The following is a 15,850-nucleotide window of genomic DNA, read 5'->3' as shown; positions in this document are numbered from 1 at the left end:
TCTCAGAGGCTTTCAGAAGATATTGGGATCCCAGGGTGGTTTGGGTTGGAAGGGAACTTTAAGACCATCCATTTCCAACCCCCTGTCATGGGCAGGGTCAGGACCAGGTTACTCAAAGCCCTGCCCAACCTGTTCTGTTTCAAAAACTGGTGATCTTCATGTTTTTTTTTGGAGATGTGTGTACAGCACCCACTGCCCTGTTACTCTTAAATTTAGTATTGGCAGCAGTTTCTTCTTCAGTGTGTTGTTCCTTGTCCTGTTTTCTAGGGGAGAAAGTATTCTTGACAGTCACAAAGGACACTGGAGTAGATAAAGTGTTATTGTATGGTAATTCCTGTACTCCAAAGTTACAAGGAACCTTTGATCAGTCCTCTGCATGATTATCTTAATATCATGAAGGCTGATAATGTAAATGGAGATTTCAAGCTTGACCTGATTCATAAATAGGATAAGTTAAAATGATGAACGTGATTGAGTTATTTGCTGCAGCTGCTTCCAGGGCTGGATTGATTTGAATTTCTGCTGACAAGGCGTTGAGACCTCTGGGAAGGACATCCCTGAGTTTATTAGCAGAGTGATGGGAAAGGAGGAGTTTTGGGGATGTGGAGAGTGGGTTGGCTGGGCTCTGAAGCCTTGGGCTGATAGTGAAGTCTTTTGTAATAATTCTGTCTGGTTTTAGCAACTTAATACAATAATTTTAATGGAATGGTGTGTTCCTGGTGCTGCCAGTGCAGTCAGTGCATCTCTGTGATGGTTCTTGTTTTGCCTGGTACTGTGGGCTCCTGATTGTTGCTGATTTGGAGTTTGAGCATTTAAACAAATCCTTACTTGTTGATCAGGGGTTCTGTTCTGGTAAAAACTTGTAAAGGCAAAAGATTCTCTGTTCCTTGTTGAGATTTTGTCTCAGAAGCTGTGAAATCAGTGGGGTGAAGGACCCAGGCCAGATCTGTGCTTTGAAAATATCTCTTCTGCAGAATCTCAGTTGCTTATCTGAATGTCAGACTCAAACCAGTTTTTCTTCCTCTGTCTTAAGATTTCACCTGTGTATAACTTCCATCAGAGTTTAAATTGGGTCTGGAAGCTTAGGCATACAGAAATTTCTGGTTGTGGATCTGTCTATAGGGTTTCTTGCCTCCTGGCTCTTGATGAAGAAGGAGCATCTCAGTGGTGTCATTGTAGCACTTCCCACTAAAGACTTGAGGTAAAAAAATCATGGAGTTCAGCCTGGAGAAGAGAAAGCTCCAGGGAGAGCTCAGAGTCCTTTCCTGAACCTAAAGGGGCTCCAAGAGAGCTGGAGAGGGACTTGGGGCAAGGCACAGAGTAACAGGGCAGGAGATAATGGCTTTAAATTGAGAGCAGACTTAGATGGGGTATTGGGAAGGAATTCTTCCATGGGAGGATGGTGAGGCCCTGGCACAGGTTGCCCAGAGAAGCTGCCACATCCTTAAAAGTGTCCAAGGCCAGGTTGGACCGGGCTTGGAACAACCTGGGGCAGTGAAAGGTGTTCCTGCCCCCTGGAGAGGGTGGAACTGGATGATCTTGATCCTCACCCTTCTGCATATCCTGGGTGTGGGCAGGGAGCTGGCTGTGTGCTCTCCTGTGCTCTCACATCTCCAGCTGGGATGTGTTTGCTCTCTAGATAGTCACCCCCATACACATATCTCATCTACCAACTCTCCTTTACTTAACCTGCAGAGATTTAAGGCACTTAATGGCTGGAGGCTTTGGCAGCTTTGGCAGCTTTTGAATTGAAAGCCTTTTATAAATCAGTGTTTGGTGGTCTTCACCTCTCTGTTTAAAGGTAAAAAGTGACTGTGTCTCCTCCTGCTGCTGCTTCAGGGCTCTGTCCTTGTGTTAAATCCTCCTTCTTTTTGTTTCCTCTGTAAATCCTGCAGGTTGTAACAGTCTCCTAAATCTTGCAGATTGCTGTAGAAAATATCTTCTATGTTTACTTGTTTGTTAGTTTTAAGAGAGTCATTTGTATTTGACCAGCTTTACATAACTCTGTGTGTGTACATATAAATATATGCACATAATACTTCATTCCTTGCACAAATCCCTATATATATATATTATTTTTTTTTAGATTCTAAAGAGCTGGGTAAACTTCCTCAACCTGTTGTGAAGTGATGGCTTATTTATATGCAAGTCAAGATCTCAGTGCACAGCAGATGACCCCACAGAGGCACTGCAATACCTGTGCCCATTTCTGCACCTCATTTCTACAGCACCTGAGATCAACTCATTGTCTTTAACTTCTCCCATATCCCAGCAAACCTGGTGCTGGCAAATGCAGCAACTCAGCTGATGTGCACTGATTTGAAAAAAAAAAAAAAAAAAAAAAGGTTTTCCTGGTGCTTTAGCTTTGGGAAGAGGATTTTAGTGCATCTGCATTTCTACAGACATCTGAATTACAGCCCCCTTTTATATTTTGCTGTTTTCTCTACGTTTTTCTCCAGCACTGCTGCTTTTTATGGAACTTTTTAAAAACAAAAATAGTGATTTTTTTTTTTCCTACTCAAAAATCAGTGTCTGGTGCTGGAAAGAGCTTTTAGAAATGCAGCACAGTGCTGCTGCTGGGAACAGCCTCCCATAACAACCTTCAGCTGAAAGCTGAAATCACATCCCCCCATAGGACAGCTTTATTATTAGATTGGCATGGGAACCCTTTGGAAGGGGTCTAGGTGGCAGCAAAAAAGTTCCTCTAGATTCTGTATTTAGGAGGATTCCTAATTTATTTTAGATTTCATGGGGGCTTTTGTCACTTTTCAGTTTTGCTTTTGTTTTTTTTTTTTTTTTCCTGGTTTAAATTTTGTTTTTCTCAGATTGAATAAATGCTAGAAAAGTGAGAGACACCATTCTAGGGAAGATAGAAGATCTCTGCCATGGGGAATGACACATGATCATGGCTGTCATGATCATATGCATGAGTGATTTCTCAGAAAAATAGAATCATAGAATAATTTGGGTTGGAAGGGACCTTAAAGATCAACTCATTTCATCCCCTGCCATGGGTAGGGACACCTTCCAGTATCCCAGGGTGCTCCAAGCCCTGTCCAACCTGGCCTTGAACACTTCCAGAGATGAGGCAGCCACAACTTCTCTGGGCAATGCATGCAAGGGCCTCACCAGCCTCACAGAGAAGAATTTCTCCCCAAATATATATTTTGTCCTAGTATTTATTTCAAGTTTTCTACTTCTGCACAGGGACAAGATGGGAGTCCTTGCTAGAAAGCTGGCAGCAGTGGATTTGGGGTCAGGTTGTGCTTTTTTGGGATTTGTGTTTATTGCAGTGACAATTCCATGTGCCCTTCCTGTTCAGCCACTTTGCAGACTTGTGTCACACCTCTGTGCTGGCTTTGCTTCCTCAACACATATGGTGGGATGGCTCAAAGGACCTGGAAAGCCAGGGGAAACTCCTGACAGTCGCTGGGAGACTAATCAGGATATTCCAGATCCAGTCTGAGATGAGACTGATGATGGGAGAGTTTTTCTCCTGAGCTTTTCATTGAGCTTGGCATGTCTGATCTGATGGATTGGAAAGACTCTTTCCTCTCCACTGGAAATCCAGATTGGGTAGAGCTTGGAGCAACCTGGTTTAGGGAAAGGTCTCCTGCCCACGACAGGAGACTTGGAACCAGATGATCTTTAAGGTCCCTTCCCACACAAACCCTTCTGTGTTTCTGTCAGTCTCAGGAAAACAATTGCAGAATAATTGGACTTGTGTGGCTCAATCTGAGCTGGAGGCTGCTGGGGCTTCTCTGGCTGCCAGGGTGAGAGCCATAAAATGCCCTGTGCTGTTGATGATTCCAACTGGTATCAATCCCCCCTGATCACATTTCACTGGTGCAGGGAAAGCCACATCCACACTTTTGATCCACCAGGTCCATGAGAGGAGCAGCATCACTCCTGCTTCAGGTTTCTCATCCCAAGCTCTTCTGGAGAGGAAGAAAGCTCCGTGGAGGAGAGGGGGTGGTTTTCTGTGCTGGCTGAGAGCAAGGACACAGCCAGGCTTAGACCCTGGGAAAGCTCTGGGGATAGATAAAAGGGTTTGGGGTCCATGTGAGGAGTTGCCTCTCTTTATCTGCCATTCCTTCAAAAGCCTTTCAAGCTTTTCTAACAGGCTTTGTGAGTGTCTCCATCCTCCATTTAAATCCTATTCCTTTCCATCCCTTTGCACTTCATAGAGAAGCAAGAAGTGACTCATTACACAGCCTACGAGGAAGCCTTAATGAATAAATGCATTTAAGAAAAAGAAGAAAAGAAAAAATAGAGTTCTGTCTGGGGCAGACTGGTGCTTTTGCTGTCTTGAACTCTGAAATAATAAGTTAGGCTGCTTCTTTTTGTTTGCTTTTAATTAATTGAGTCACTTTTGTGCTGTTGTTAAGACTAATAGGACTTTGTTGGGACTAGAGCTGTGGGTTTGTGGGTTGCTTTTTCTATTTTGGGGTTTATTTGGTCTTAATTCGCTTGAAACATCAAGAGCAAAATTTGCAAATCTCCCAAGCTTCTTTCTTTTCACTTTACCTTCTCTTTCAAACCTTGTTGCTGGCAGCATTGCATGGAGAGAGGAGCAGTGAAGTGCCCTGTGGTGCTTTCTGCTCATCTTTGGCACTAATTGGGGCACAACAGTGTTTTTTGAGGCACCTGCAGTGTTTTGGAGGTTGGTGGGCTCCCCCTGCCTTGCTGTGCTTTCCTGCCAAGTCCCTGAAACAATTCTGTTTATTTACCTTTCTTCCTTCCTTCCTTTGCTGCTCTGATGGAAAGAACCTTGGTGACACTTTTTCCTTTTTCTCCATCAATAAAATCACCACACAGACCTGCAGTTTTAAAGCTAGAACTTGTGCATCCCCTTTCTTGCTTCTAAATGTTCTGTTCAGGTTGGAATCTCTGCTCGGGATTCCTGAACAGAGCAGGACACAATGTTTATATATGTCCTGCATTGCATGAATTAAAAATATAGATTAAAAAATATATAAAATTTATGTAATTCATTCAATGCATGAATTTTGGAGTACATGGGAGCAATAGGGGCAGTTGGCTGGGTCTGGTGGTTGTAACTGGGAATTGCTCTTGTTTTATTTAAAACAAGTGAAAAATGTCCCTGCCCATGCCAGAGGGGCTGGATGAAAATGATCTTTAAAGTCCTTTCCAACATAAACGATTCTTTGATTCCATGATTCTGTGATTCTTCATTTTGAAGACTCTCCTTGAATTCAATGCTCATTAGGGCTCCTCTTCTCTGTGAGCTCCAAGTCTGGGCTGTTTTTTTTTTTTTCCTATTGTTTAAATACAGCAAAGCAATGTTTCCAAAGGGAAGGGAGAGAGTGAGAAAGAAGTGTGGGTGCTCCTCGGAGATCGAGCCGATCCATTTTTGTCTTGTTATATATCATTTTAACTTAATGCTGTTATATTATTTCAGCTGTGCTTGGTTTTCAGATTGGGTGCAGATATGAAGTTGCTATAACAACATGATGATTCATACAATGAGAGCAACAATCTGCCTGGATTTATTTTTCTATCATGACGACTTAGATGTTTTTGATGGGGATTTCTGTCTATTTTCAGATAGGCCACGCCATTATCTCTGCAGTGATTTGTGTTGGATTGCCTGGACTTGAGGTGGTAACACCTGAGCTTGTGTAACAGACCCAGAGGTCTTAAAGCACTGCCCAAAGGTCGTTGCTGTGGTGCAAGATTTAGGGTGGGAGATGGAGGCATGGAGCTGCAAGGAGGTGTGGTCCACAGCACCTGGCACCTTGTACCTGTGCTCAGGTGGTTTTCCATCTCACTTCTTGCAGTGATAGAGCTGCCAAACTGTTGATATCTGAGAGCCCTCTGGTCCTGTTGTTTAGAAAGAGAAGCACAAATTAAGGTATTTTCAATTTGTCCTAGAAACATTTTGTCAATGCTTCTGTTGCCACCTAAAGGTCCTCTAGAATCACTGGAGAGTTCAGGGGTAGATCCAAAGTCATTAACAGAATCACAGAATGGTTTGGGTTGGAAGGGACCTTAAAGATCATCCAGTTCCATACCCTGCTGTGGTCAGGGACACCTTCTACTATCCCAGGTTACTCCAAGCCCTGTCCAGCTTGCCTTGGACACTTCCAGGGATGGGACAGCCACAGCTTCTCTGGGCAACCAGTGCTGGGGCCTCACCATCCTCATGGTAGAGAATTTCTTCCTAAATCTAATCCAAATCTTTCTGCTTTCAGCTTAAAGCCATTTCCCCTTGTCCTGTCACTTCAGGCCCTTGTCCAAAGTTCCTCTCTAGCTCTCTTGGAGCTCCTCTAATACTGAAAGGGTGCTCTGAGCTCTGCCTGGAGCCTTCTCCAGGCTGAACATCACAACACTCTCATCCTGTCTTCATAGCAGAGATGCTCCAGAAGATTTAATTAATGAATCTGTTTTTTTTTTTTCTTTTTCAACTGCAGTCTGAAATAACAGAAATGCTTTATTTAGGTATTTTAATAGGAAAAAAAAAAAAAAAAGAAATACCTAGATTTAGGGATGATTGATTTTCTGTGAAAGTTGAGAAATTATATAGAAACATCTACTTCCTGCCAATTTCACAATCCTTCTCCTTTGAAAGAGCAGTCGTGATGGGAAGTGTTTCAAGGTGCCTCCAGACACTTTGTCAGCTTCTCAGTTTTGAACCTTGAGCAATGGAAATGAAAGCCTTGAACTTCCAGAAGCCTCACACTGAGAGCTTTCTCCTTTTCTCTCTTCTGTCCTGATGTTGGGAGTTTCAGATAACACAGAGAATCACAGAATCATGGAATGGTTTGGGTGGACAGGGACCTTAAAGATCATCTTATTCCAACCCTACTGCCATGAGCAGGGACACCTTCCACTACCCCAGATTGCTCCAAGCCCTGTCCAACTTGGCCCTGAACACTCTTAGGGCTGGGGAATCCTCAGCCTCTCTGGGCAACCTGTGCCAGGGCTTCACCATACTTACAGTAAAGAATTTCTTTTTAATATCTGATCCAAACCTGCCTTCCTTCCTGCTTTATTTACTTTACTTCCTGCTTTATTTACATCTCTAAATGGAGCAATGTACCCTGCTCAAGCATATTTCTTGGAGTTCTGGTTTTCTCCAGTTTCAAAGATGAGGCTTTTTTAAAATTAATTCTTATTTTGTATTTTCTTGCTAACAAACACAGGATTACTTGATTATTTTTTTGGCAATTTTTTTCCCCCTTGTAGAGCTGTAGCAGGGCTTGATGCCTTTTGGAAAAAGGCTCTTCCTCCTTGCACTGTCCTGTGCTGATCTGAAAACCATCCAGAGATGAAAACAGGCTTTTGTCCAGCCTGCCTGTTGAGCTGGTGTCTCTTTATTTCCCCTGACAACTGGAATGCAGTTGATCCTGTAAAATGTCTGGGCTTTCTCTCCTGCCTAATTGTGTTAAGCTGCATTTGCATCCTAAAGAGAGCGGCTGGGAGAGGATGTTGAAGCCTTATATACATTTTTAAACTCATAAATGCCATCAGTGAAGTCTAAAACATCAGATAACTGACTCTGAAGGCCTTGCTGAAATGCACTGATGCCTTTATGAGTTGTCTTCCCCTGCACAGAGTCTCCAGATCCTACCCGTGTTGCTGTCAGCTGTATTAGGGATAAGGAGGAACCATAACTGTGAAAACAGCCCTGAGGGCTGTAAATATCCGCACACCATCAAGTGAATTTTGCAGTTTTGCAGGGGATCACGTTCTAGTTCCTATGGCAAGACTTTTGTTGCAGTTCAAGAAGCTGTTTCAGACCTCTCTTCCTGTGTCAGAGGAGCCGTTTCTTCTCCTGGTGTTTCTCAGCATGTGCCCTGCCAACCCACACTCCACCTTTTCAGCAATTAAATATCTGGGCACCACAATAAAAATGCAGCAAAAGTGGAGACAATGGAAAATATATTCCAGTCAATCAAAACTTTTTCTGGAGGTGTGCTCCAAAAGTTTAAAGCACGTGAAGAAGGCAAGTCAGCATGGTAGATGAGATACTGTGGACACCACTGTGTTGTTGCTTTCATTTTGCTCCTGGGCATGGTTTTTATTCCTTGACCACATTGATCATCCTGACCTGATCCCTCACAGCCTCTTCCATGCAGAAATTTCTCCTCTTGTGATCTCCACTGCACATGGGATGAGGACTTTCATGTTCAGCTCTTTCTGTTCATCATGGCCCTGCAATTTTAGCCTCTGACTGTTGGTGCTGTTGCTTCTTCTCTTGCCTGTGTTTTCTTCTGGGCACGTGACAGAGCTTTGCTAGTCTGATGCCATGGCCTGGGACAAAAGACTGTGTCTCACCCAGCTCCTTGTGTGCATGTGAGCATTTCTGTGATGGGTAGAAGATGATTCTCCCTCTGAGTCATGCAATTGCTGTTCTCTTCTCTAAGAAATCTGGTAAAATCAGTAGAAGTAAGGGAAGGGAAGAAATGGAAAGTGTCTCTGCATTTCAAGAGAAAAAGCAACAGCTCTCCCAGGGTGGTTGTTTTGGCAGCAATCTGCATCTCAATTTCAACCCCAAAATTGCCATCAAGGGCAGGCAGCTGTGTTTGCTCTCCCAAAAGGTGTCTGAGAGGGTGTCAGTCATGCTGTGGTCCTGATGGTGTGATGAGCCATGAAGGAAATGTCAGCCACGTGCATGAGGAAAAGAAAAATCAATTGGGGTTTGCAGCAGGACCTTGGGAATGTCTTGACTTGCCATGTTGGGGCCTGGCTGCTGAACAGGGTTTTCACAATGATTTCAGGGCTGTGAGTCGGTGTCTGTCCCTCTGATAGAACTGCTCATTTGAGCTGGAGTTGCAGTATAAGACCAGCTGTAACTCAGATATCAAGGTTTTGCCCTGGCCTGGTAGTTCAGTATTAGGTCTTTGCCCCAAACCGCTCTGTTGATGTTGCATTGAGGGTGGAGATGTTTCCCCAGGTGCTTCAGATGGAGTGACACCAGCTCTGATCATGGGACTGGAGCTATGGAGACAGGCTGAGGGAGTTGGGGCTCTTCAGTCTGAAGACAAGAAGGCTCCAGGGAAAGCTGAGAGCCCCTTCCAGTGCCTAAAAGGATTCCAAGAGAGCTGGAGAGGGAGTTTGGACAAAGGCATGGAGTGAAGTAACAAGAGGGATTGGGTTCAGACTGAAAAGAGGGCATGTTTGTATTAGACACTGCCGCGCTGCTGCGTCGAGTGCACTCTACTCCCCTGAGAGCGGGGGGGAGGCGGCGCCGGCTAGCTGGGAGCACAGCAGCAGCTGGGGACACTACCCTGATGCGCCGGGGAGTCTGGGCAGCGCCTTCGACAGGGCAGCAATATCGAGAGGAGCGGCAAAAGCAGAGAAGTTTAAGAGAAAAGAGGACCTTGACTCGGCTGGTGCAGTCCAGAGATTTCTCCAGGGGGTGCAGGAGGGAAAAGGGAGAGAACCATCAGTAACAGCAGTATATAAAGGGGGTGGAACGTAGGTACAAGAACCAATGGGGGAAACCGAGGAGGGGAATCGGACATAACTGACACGGGTGAAAGCTAATGATATAAGAGCTAGGGAGGGGCTCGGAGCACCTGCCCAATCACTCTCTGAGGAAGGGAGAAGTTTCTGGAGAAATGGGCAGGGCCCCGGGAGATGGACAGGGCCCGGGAGGAGGGGAAAAGCAACAAGAGGGGTGGTAACCATGAAAACGGGGGTGGAGACAAGGGCTTGGCAGTATGCCCAGACTGGGAAGGAACCATTTCAAGAAGAGGGGAAACCAGGACTGAACCATCAAAATAGGATTACAACTGGGGGGAACATTACAAAATGGGGAGAACAATACAAACAGGGAAGATAACACAAATGGAAATTGGATGCGCACCACAACAAGACACTAAGATTAAATTTTTCCATGTGAGGGTTGGGAGCACTGGAACATATTTCCCAAAAACGCTGTGGATTTCCCATCACTGGAAGTGATCAAGGCCAGGTTGGACAGGGCTTGAGCAACCTGGTCTGTTGTCCCTGCCCAGGGTAGGGGCTCAGACCAAGATGTTCTTTAAGGTCCCTTCCAACCCAAACCATTCTGTGATTCACAGAAGCTTTTTCTCCTAAGGGATGCCCAGCCTCATGAGGTTCATTGTGGGGTTGTCCCTGAACTTTGTGTTTGCTCCCACCTGTCTCCTGAGGTTTTTGCAGAGATTGAATGAATTTTCTTCTGGTTTCTGTTTTTTACCTCTCTCATGTCAGTGTGATGGCACAGCCAGAACACTCATGAGCCCTTCAGCAATTTTTTTCCTGAGAAAACCTCATGCTTGCCTTTTCCTTCTCCAAAATATCTGGAAGCCACCATTCCCCTGGTTCTCTCATAGCCATTTATACTGGAGGATGATTGTCAGCCCAGTGATGAAGGAAGCTGCTCTAAAAGCAGCTTTGCTGTGTCTCAGGCAGGGGCAGGTCTGCTGGAGCAGATGTGGTGGTGGGGCTGGAATCCTGCTCTGAAGTCTGGTAGCAGCTGGAAATGCAGTTTTCCATTAACCCCTTCAGCTGTCCGAGTCTCTTGACATGACACAGCAAAGATTTTGCCTGGTGGATTTCAGGGAGTGAGGCAAGGGTGGGTGTACATTTTAATTTTAGTTCTGCATGATGGAAGACGCTTGAAAGCCTATCATATTCATTTCAAAACTCTTCAGGACTGTGCTTCTTTTGCTGTAATAGTGCAGTGGGTTGGGTGAGGAATAAGCAAGCAAAGCAAGAATTTGGGGAATGGTAAAACCAACTATGCAGACATAAGTTAGTCTACACAGCCTCTCAGTAACCACCTGCATGTCTTCCTTTACCCTGTTCCTACCCCTAGGAAAAAGGTTCTGACCCTGAAGGATCTTTGCCTCCTCTGCCTTTTGGGTGGGAGTTACTGGATTGGAAGGACTCCAGTTGTCCAGTTCAGCCGTCTTCCACTGGTCCCATCTGCTCATTCATCCTCCAGGAGAGGCAGGGTGGATGTGATGCCAGCAGGAACTGTCATCAAATATCTTCATGTCTAGAGCCTGGGCATGGCAGAGGGGAGGGCATGGAGAATTCCCAAAAAGGAGCTGAGTAATGGGAGGTGATGGCTCCAGCTGGAGCAGAGGCATCTCCACAAAAAGGCTGCTCTTTCTCCTCTCTGTTTTCCTTGCAATTGAACTTTGACAGCATTAAAGCCTCAGGTGACCTCCATGTGAAAGCCTTTGGTTGCTCAAAAAGTGGGAGCTGGTTGCAATCCAGGAATGCCATTTTTGGGCTGGGAGGAGAAATGGTGCAGGACCATGGGAATGGATGTGAGCTGGCTCAGCAGCAGGGAGTGAGGAAGCCTGGATTAATCTCTCCATATCAAAAATAATGGTACAACAGAGGTGTTCAGAGGAGTGTTTTTGTTGATTTGGTTTGGTACTGTCCTGGTTTCCACCCCAGAGGCTCTTTAGATGTTTGGAATATTGGGTACATCATGGTTGTGATGGAGTTTGGGGATATTCCTGGAGAACCCAGCAGGGAAATTCCTCCAGACAGCAGTTGGTTGTACATTGTAAAACTGAGATGCAATCTGTGCCTGCACCTCATGAGTTGTGTTGTTGCTATTTTTATTTTTTTTTTAATAAATACTGTGTTTGTGCACTTGGATGACATTTCCCATTCAGAAATGGAGGGGAGGAAGGAATGTGTCACCCACACCCAAGGTGCCAGGCACATAACTCAGGAGAATTACTCATAAAGCCACAACCTCATTATCCAGCTATGAAGGATTTCTGCCACCAATTTCCTCAGTCTGGCCACAATCCTAAAATTAATCTCACCTAAACAGTCAGGAGTGTTTCCTCTCTCAGTGCAGGCAGAAATTGTTTTGTGCAATGGTTGAATGCTTCAAACAAACATGAAAATAGTCAAAACCCCCCAAAATGGGCCAAGTGTAATAATTAGGCTGGTGCATTTAGGGTGTTAGACAAGGATGCTCCCATCCCAGTTCCAAGCAGATGATGGAGTGCACAGCATAGATGGAGCAGGCTGGGGAAGACTCAGAGCACCAGCTGGGAAGTTGAGGTGGTTTTCTGTAAGATTGATCTCAGAGTTTTCCCCTTGTAAACATCTCGAGAGATGTGATAACTTCTTTTGGGGAGCAGATGGGATCTGGAATTTCAGTGTCCTTATGGGCACTGGTAGGATGAGCTGGTTTTTAGATCTTCTGAAGTCCCTACTGCTGTATTTCTTTCTCCTGCTGGAACCACCATCACCTGGTTTTTGGCTACTCTGAGTGATATCCTGCTGGAAAAAAGGAAAATGAGCCAGTGATGGTTAAAATCCAGACCTAAATGCACCTCTTGAATGCTCCTCATCATACTCTTCCTAATTTTTTTTTTTTTTTCTGGAGCAGAAAAGAATGGCCTGTGAAGTCACAATTCCCAGCTCTCAGCCCTTTGATTTTTGGTTTTTTCCTAAAGAAACAGGGTGAAGGAAGGGGGCTCTGGGATGTCCAGGAGAGAAAGCATCCTTATAACCAGGGCAGTGATGGTGTGGCTCAACAGGCAACTGGAACCAGAATATCCTGGGCCAAACAAGGGGACTTGCAGGCTGCACATCACCATGTCCTGCCTCTTCCCAAGCAGCAAGTGACAGGACAAGAGGAAACAGTCTCAGTTTGCACCAGGGAGTTTTAGAGTTGATCTAAGGAAACATTTCCTCACTGAAATGTTTTTCAGGCGTTGGAAGAGGCTACCCAGGGACACAGTTGAGTCACCATTCCTGGAGGTATTTAAAGATGTGTGGATGTGGCACTTGTGGACATGGGTTAGTGTGGCCTTGGCAGTACTTAGTAGTTGAACTAATGGATCTGAAAGGTCTTTTCTAACCTAAATTATTCTGTAATAACTCTGGGAAGCTGAGAGCATTTCTTCTGTCAGCTGCTGGCTATGACTGGTGGCTTTAAAAAGTTTGTTTTGCCTTTTATCTTGCCAAAGGACATGGAGGTGCTGCTGGGCACGTCCCAAGCGTGGGACACTGAAGGATGAGGTGGATTAGCACTCATCTGCTGATAGAGACCACAGCAAACAAGAAGGGATGGAGTGGGAAGATTGAGCTGAGTTGCCCCGTGGTGATTTCCATAGGTTAAACAGGCAGGTCAGTGGGAATTACATCCTCCAGATGTAACAACTCCATAAGATCAGTGTTTACAAAACCCCTCACACAATTGGATCCAAATCTTGATTAAACCTCGAGGCTGGCTGTCCCCAGCCTGCTCAGTAGCACACACTCACTAGTTGCTCTACCTTTAGATGTTTCTCACTCTGAACAACAAGAAGCTGCTGCTCTGGGAGGGGAAAATCCTCTGTCACAGTGTGTAATTGGCTTGGTGTGGTTGCACAGAGGTCACCAAGGGCTGGGATTGCTGCTCTGCTCCTCTGGGCAGATATAAATCAGTGCTGCAATTTTATCTCTGAATTTTTCTCTCTGGAGAAATTGCATCTTTTTTTTCTTTTTTTTTTTTTTTTTAGATTTTTTTTCCTAAACTGAGCTTTCTGTAGACAGCATGCATGTAGGAAGTATAAGGCATTTGTATAGGAAGTATTTATAAAAGCAAAAGGATTTTTAAAGTGTTCAGCACACAGTGACCAGAGCTAAAGGAGCTGAAGGCAGTGTGTGAAGGGCTTCCTCAGTGGTGCTAATTGAGCAAAGCAAGTAGGAGTATTAATTAAAAGGCCTTTTGTGAGCTCTTGAGAGCTGCCTGGTGCTAGTCTAATGCAGGACCTGCCCCTTGGGGTTCTACCAGTGCTTTTTCCTGGCAGCAAAATTGGCTGCTTTTGTAAGCAGGGGGTGTTGTTTCTAGAATAAAAGCTAAAATTGGAAATTCTTGGAAGGTAGGAGTGTGTGTACGTGTTTGAAGGCCAGCAGGAAAGAGAAACAAGCAGCTGGTGAGAAATGCCAAGACCTTGATTCAGCAGGGTTCTCCCTCTTCTTTCAAATCTGACACACTGAAATGCTTAATTGGATTGTGGCCAGAGTGTTCCTCCCACAGCAGGTCTGGGATCTTAAAGAAGACTGGACACTTAAACAAGTGATTCTCCTTTTCCATTGAAGGTTTTGATTTGTTATTTGTTAATTTTGCAGGTGTTTTGCAAACACTTACAACTCCCTACTTTTGTACTGTTGGTAATCTGGAAATATTGAAACCGTCTAGGAATTTTAAAGATTCATATCAGCTTTCTTTGGAAAAGGAAGTGCTGTTCCCCATGCTCACCAGTGATGTTTTGAGGAACCAACAGTTGTTTTTGTACCTGTTCCTACAGCTCAGTTCAGGGTGTGCCTGGATATCAGAGCTCTTGGTGTGCTGATGGTTGCCATGTCCTTAACCATGACAGTGAAATAGGTTTTTTTCCCAGTACTTACCAGTTGTCTTGATTTTTCTTCCAGATTAGAAGAAAGTTGTGTGTGCCCAGGAGAGCAGGACTTGGGAAGCACCTGGTAAGAGCATCTCTTCAGGAGAGGGTCACCTGAATGTGGAATTATGGGGCTCAGACCAATGCAAATAAAATTTTACCCTTGAGATTCCCAGTGACTTTGATTTTATAGGAATTTCACTCCCTTTTGGGATGAGTTGCCAAAAGGGAGAGCTGGTTTATGGAAGTTTTTGCTGGTGAGGCTGGGGAGGGAGTGCTTTATCTTCACTCCTTATCCAAGCAACCTTATCTAAGAGTTGTCTCAGAGCTTTGGCCATATTTTCATGTTCTCCCTGTGTTCTCATTGTGCTGATCCTTTGCTGGTTCCATGTCTTTGATCTCTAGAGCAAGCTATGCACAGGAATAAAATAAACATGGAGAATTCAGTGCTTTAAAACTTGGGTGCTTAAGGATGCCAGGAAGAATTTGAATTATGGAATAGTCTGGGTTGGGAGTAACTTTTAAAGGTCATCAAATATAGTGCCCTTCAATGAGCAGTGAGCTGTCCAATGATGGGACATCTCCAACTTCATCTGGTTGCTCAGAGCCTCATCCCACCTGACCTTGAATCTTTCCAGGGATGGGGAACCTGCCACCTCTGTGGGCCACATTTTTGTGTCTTACCAAAATCTTTTATCTCACCTGAACCCCTACCCTCTTTTGGTTTGAAACCATTACCCTGAAACTACGAGCCCTACTAAACAGTCCATCCCCAGATTCCCTGAAATCACTGAGAACTGTACTGTTCTCTAGGTCTTCAGGTTTAACTTCATGTTCCCCGTCTTGGAAACTCCTGCCAGGGTGGTAAAGCCTTGTTGGTCTCCTGGGCAGTGTGAAAAGCAAGCAGGGCAGTGCTGGTCCATGTCACACTGGTGGGATGTTCATGTGTCCCTTGGATGCTCAGTGTTCCTTTCCCAGGGAAGTTGCTTCTTGCTTCAGCAGCAGATCCAGCTGTGGCAGATCCATTCGTGGGCAGCACAGCCACAGCCAAGTTCCACTGGCTTTTTCTGGGATTATTCTGTCCCTCCCACCTGGTTTCCCTCCCCTTGGAGGCATAGGGAGATTTATAGGACTCCTTCTTGGTGACCCTGGAGACAGAAACTGATTCATCCCCTGCAAGGCTCGCGTTTGGGGAAGGGAGCAGTGCTTTGTGTAATTTTCTTGTCTCCTGTGGCAGCCCTGGTGCTGAAGCAGTGTGATGGGTGTCCCCTTTGAGACAGGTGATGTTTCCCTAAATACCAGTGCTCATTCCCCTGGATCTCCTCACTGCAGGACTGAGCAGAGAGCTTTAGTGGTGTTACTGCTGTCCTGAATAGTCCCTCAGGAGAGAGAGGACACAAATTGTCCTCCCACAAGGGTCTGGGCTGAAAACCAGAGGATTTGGCTTTCAGTACCAGCTAGTCATGCCTTAAAACAAATATTGCCAAGGGCAT

The 15,850-nt window shown here is 45.1% G+C and overlaps 1 protein-coding gene across 5 annotated transcripts in view; it reads left to right on the top strand.

Annotated features, from left to right (window-relative positions):
* TSNARE1 (t-SNARE domain containing 1) overlaps positions 1 to 15,850 on the top strand; it is a 456,778-nt gene that overhangs the window by 31,684 nt on the left and 409,244 nt on the right. For 4 of the 5 annotated variants that reach the window (XM_050970764.1, XM_050970766.1, XM_050970762.1 and 1 more), the window contains one exon: positions 14,392 to 14,442. The exons of the other annotated variant lie outside the window; for it this stretch is intronic. The gene's annotated coding sequence lies outside the window, so the exon portion shown is untranslated. The remainder of the gene's footprint in view (positions 1 to 14,391; positions 14,443 to 15,850) is intronic. 5 annotated transcript variants of the gene reach the window in all.

The sequence above is a fragment of the Serinus canaria genome, chromosome 2 (assembly GCF_022539315.1).
Source record: "Serinus canaria isolate serCan28SL12 chromosome 2, serCan2020, whole genome shotgun sequence".
Taxonomy (NCBI): domain Eukaryota; kingdom Metazoa; phylum Chordata; class Aves; order Passeriformes; family Fringillidae; genus Serinus; species Serinus canaria.
The sequence above is the reverse complement of the archived record's forward strand: the minus strand, read 5'-3'. Positions and strand labels throughout refer to the sequence as shown.